The sequence below is a fragment of the Metopolophium dirhodum genome, unplaced genomic scaffold, assembly GCF_019925205.1.
Source record: "Metopolophium dirhodum isolate CAU unplaced genomic scaffold, ASM1992520v1 scaffold17, whole genome shotgun sequence".
NCBI classification, from domain to species: Eukaryota; Metazoa; Arthropoda; class Insecta; order Hemiptera; family Aphididae; genus Metopolophium; species Metopolophium dirhodum.
In genome coordinates this window covers 12,501-17,500 of record NW_026869904.1, presented here as the reverse complement: position 1 = coordinate 17,500, position 5,000 = coordinate 12,501, and positions in this window count along the sequence as shown.

The following is a 5,000-nucleotide window of genomic DNA, read 5'->3' as shown; positions in this document are numbered from 1 at the left end:
CCCTTCATCGATTGCCGATTTTTGTCTGGTCGGCGTTCGACGGGTGCGAGGTGGACTAACGTAAAATATTAATACGGCAAGTGGATGTGGTTTACCGGTATTATTCGGTGCGGGCATTCGGCGAGCACGTCCCGCGGACTCGGAGTGCCGTACGCGGAAATATTTTTCCTCGACGGGCGAGGCGCGGAGTCGCCCTTGGTGCGCGGCGGCGTCCCCGTGACCGGATCCGTGGACACTGTGCCCTTCATCGATTGCCGATTTTTGTCTGGTCGGCGTTCGACGGGTGCGAGGTGGACTAACGTAAAGAATTATTACGTCCCGCGGACTCGGAGTGCCGTACGCGGAAATATTTTTCATCGACGGGCGAGGCGCGGAGTCGCCCTTGGTGCGCGGCGGCGTCCCCGTGACCGGATCCGTGGACACTGTGCCCTTCATCGATTGCCGATTTTTGTCTGGTCGGCGTTCGACGGGTGCGAGATGGACTAACGTAAAGAATTATTACGTCCCGCGGACTCGGAGTGCCGAACGCGGAAAAATTTTTCTTCGACGGGCGAGGCGCGGAGTCGCCCTTGGTGCGCGGCGGCGTCCCCGTGACCGGATCCGTGGACACTGTGCCCTTCATCGATTGCCGATTTTTGTCTGGTCGGCGTTCGACGGGTGCGAGGTGGACTAACGTAAAGAATTATTACGTCCCGCGGACTCGGAGTGCCGTACGCGGAAATATTTTTCCTCGACGGGCGAGGCGCGGAGTCGCCCTTGGTGCGCGGCGGCGTCCCCGTGACCGTGTCCGAACCACCGCGTGTGAAAATTCGATTTTTTTTTTTCACTCGACGTCCTCGGTTATTCGTCGGTGCCGGGGTGGTGCACATGACGGCAGCCCCGGCGATGTCCGTCGACACGATTTCGAATTCAACTTTTCGAACGTAGTTTTTCCGTGTGCAATAACTCGTTAACCGTTGGTTCGATCTCGACGTACCCGAGACGTGTTCACGTCGTACGTTCCGAGTACTATAGGACACCGGTGTCCGCGACATTTAAATCGGTAATCCTTTATCCGCGGCCGTACCGCTACGCACGGAGATAGACCGATATTTGATTTTCGCTTAACCGCTACGCACTGTGATTGACTGTATTCCGACGGCGGGGTCTCGGTCAACCGTTTTCACGGTTTGCCGGTGACATCGACCGTACCGTTCATCACGGGCAGACCGCAGAGTCGTTGTCCAGGGATATCCCCCTTTGCCGAAAACCTTTACCGCGTAGAATTTCTGCGCTGACCGCGACGTTACAGGGGTGATTACCGTCGCCGAGCTGCGCGCCCGCCGTACCGTCTCGTCGCACGGACCACCGTGTGTGAAAATTCGATTTTTTTTTTTCACTCGACGTCCTCGGTTATTCGTCGGTGCCGGGGTGGTGCACATGACGGCAGCCCCGGCGATGTCCGTCGACACGATTTCGAATTCAACTTTTCGAACGTAGTTTTTCCGTGTGCAATAACTCGTTAACCGTTGGTTCGATCTCGACGTACCCGAGACGTGTTCACGTCGTACGTTCCGAGTACTATAGGACACCGGTGTCCGCGACATTTAAATCGGTAATCCTTTATCCGCGGCCGTACCGCTACGCACGGATTTTGTGATTTTCGCCTAACCGCTACGCACGGTGATTGACGGATTTTCGATTCTCGGCTAACCGCTACGCACGGTGATGGCGAAGTTCCTTCGACTCGGGTGTACCACTACGCGTGAATACCCCCGTCGCACATTGTGAAACTCGAGATTTTGTAAATTTGTGAGCGACTCGGTCGTCGGCGTTCCGCCGGCGTCCGATCGCCAATCACGTACGACAGCAAAGCCACGGGCGACGCCGAAGCCGACGCGTCCATCGCCGCGCACCGGTCTGCCCCAGTCTTCGGAATGGTCAGCAATCCAGTGCCCTTCGATGGTATCCGTCCAAGTTTCGGCGACCGACCCATCTCGCACGCCGAGTGGCAAAACTCAACCGGCGTCGCAGGCCCGCCTTCCGGTGGGCCTCCGACGCGCAAATCGTTTTTTTCAAAAATCGATGACGACTCCCGTTACCGTTCCGCAAGTTACGAGCTCTCGACGCCAAAACATTCCCGCCGCGGCCGGCCATCGTCGCCGTGCCCGGCGGTCGCCGGGGCGAAGCCCCGGGACGACGGACTTCGCGTCGCGTCCCGGCTTCCCCCACGATCTCGGCTGGGGGCCGTTATAAACCTGGCGAGAGGCGCTAGCGCGGTAATTCTCCGTCCGCTGAAAACGGACGGCGTACGCGCTAACCCCGACTCTCGTCAACGCACGGGTCACGTCGCGTCGGGCGAGCGCTCGCTCTCCGCGTGTGTTCGGTCTACCGCACGCGACCGCCGCCGCAGTCGCCCCGCGTTCTGCGGGTGCTCAGTGCGGCGCTCGCGTCGACCGAAGCGCGCGGTTTACGGGCGCCCGTCCGCGCACGTATCCCACTCGAACCGCGGTCGGTCGTGCGCCGTGACCGTATACCGGTCACGGTCGTTTCGACCTTCCTCGGCGTCGGCTCGCCCACGGGCGGACCGGCGCTCGGACGCACGCGTCCCGAGACGAGTGTCCGCGTCGTCGTCGCCCCTTGGTCGGCGTCGCCGCGGGGATCCGTCACGGGACGCAGTTGTTGTAAAACCGAGATCCCTGGTTGATCCTGCCAGTAGTCATATGCTTGTCTCAAAGATTAAGCCATGCATGTCTCAGTGCAAGCCGCATTAAGGTGAAACCGCGAAAGGCTCATTAAATCAGTTGTGGTTCCTTAGATCGTACCCAAGTTACTTGGATAACTGTGGTAATTCTAGAGCTAATACATGCCGACAGAGTTCCGACCGTCGCGGCGCCCTCGGGCGTCGCTCGCGGGAGGAACGCTTTTATTAGATCAAAACCGGCCCGTCGCGGCGCGCTTCGTGCGCGTCCCGATCGCGGCCCGCGCAAAGACCTGGTGACTCTGAATAACTTCGAGCTGATCGCACGGTCTCCGTACCGGCGACGCATCTTTCAAATGTCTGCCTTATCAACTGTCGACGGTAGGTTCCATGCCTACCGTGGTGGTAACGGGTAACGGGGAATCAGGGTTCGATTCCGGAGAGGGAGCCTGAGAAACGGCTACCACATCCAAGGAAGGCAGCAGGCGCGCAAATTACCCACTCCCGGAACGGGGAGGTAGTGACGAAAAATAACGATACGGGACTCATCCGAGGCCCCGTAATCGGAATGAGAACACTTTAAAACCTTTAAACGAGGATCAATTGGAGGGCAAGTCTGGTGCCAGCAGCCGCGGTAATTCCAGCTCCAATAGCGTATATTAAAGTTGTTGCGGTTAAAAAGCTCGTAGTCGGATCTGTGTCTGGGCGGTGCCGGACCACCCTGGCGGTCCGTCGTGTCGCGGCCGGCCGTGTCGCGGGACCACGTGTCCCGTCGGCGCGGTCGTCGTCGCGCTCGTCAGCCGTCTCGGGGTGTTAGTTACCGGCACGTCGGCCGGACGTATTGTCGGCAGGCGGACACGTGTCTCGGGCTTCCGGCGCGCCGCGCGGCCACGCGTCGCGCGGCCGTCGGGGTTCGACGACGGCGGCCGCCTACTCCAATCTTGCTGCGCGGTGATCTTCACCGATTGCCGTCGGCGGGCCGACACGTTTACTTTGAACAAATTAGAGTGCTCAAAGCAGGCTCAAATCTGGCGGGGCGGCTTCACGGCCGTCTCGTCAAAAGGCCCTGAATACTGGTCGCATGGAATAATGGAACAAGACCTCGGTCCCGCGCATCTCCGCCCTTCGCGGGCGCGCGAAATCGCCCTCCGGGGCGTTTCCGTGCGCGGGCCGCCGGGCCGCGGGCGCCAGTCGCCCGCGCGTCCCGCCGGGCCGGTTTTCGGGACCGGAGGTAATGATCAACAGAGACGGGCGGGGGCATTCGTACCGAGACGTTAGAGGTGAAATTCTTGGATCGTCTCGAGACGAACTGACGCGAAAGCATTTGCCAAGTACGTTCTCGTATGATCAAGAACGAAAGTTAGAGGTTCGAAGGCGATCAGATACCGCCCTAGTTCTAACTGTAAACGATGCCAGCTAGCGATCCGCCGGCGTTTCATTAACGACCCGGCGGGCAGCTTCCGGGAAACCGAAGCTTTTCGGTTCCGGGGGAAGTATGATTGCAAAGTTGAAACTTAAAGGAATTGACGGAAGGGCACCACCAGGAGTGGAGCCTGCGGCTTAATTTGACTCAACACGGGAAACCTCACCAGGCCCGGACACCGGAAAGATTGACAGATTGAGAGCTCTTTCTTGATTCGGTGGGTGGTGGTGCATGGCCGTTCTTAGTTGGTGGAGCGATCTGTCTGGTTAATTCCGATAACGAACGAGACTCTGTCCTGCTAACTAGGCGGGTAACCCCGGGTCGGCGTGTGCGCGGCGCGGGCGGTTTCGGCCGTTCGTGTTCGCGTACCCGTCGGCTCGGCCCGGTATCCCCGAACGCGTTCGCCCGTCGTCCACGGCGGTCGTCGAGCGCGGCCGCGCCATCCGCGTCCCGGCGTGCGGCGGGCGTGTGTCGGCCGGGGGGCAACCTCCGGTCGGCGCGCGTCCGTCGTGCGTCGGGCTCCGTGGTGAAGCGCGCCGTGTTCGCGGCCGTCGCCGGCGGATCACGATACGTTACTAGGGCTACCGCCGGCTCCCAGGAGCTTAAACTCTTCTTAGAGGGACAGGCGGCGGACGAAAATAGCCGCACGAGACTGAGCGATAACAGGTCTGTGATGCCCTTAGATGTTCTGGGCCGCACGCGCGCTACACTGAAGGAATCAGCGTGTGTTAACATTCCTGGGCCGACAGGCTTCCGGGTAACCCGCTGAACCTCCTTCGTGCTTAGGGATCGTGGCTTGCAATTTTTCCACGTGAACGAGGAATTCCCAGTAAGCGCGAGTCATCAGCTCGCGTTGATTACGTCCCTGCCCTTTGTACACACCGCCCGTCGCTACTA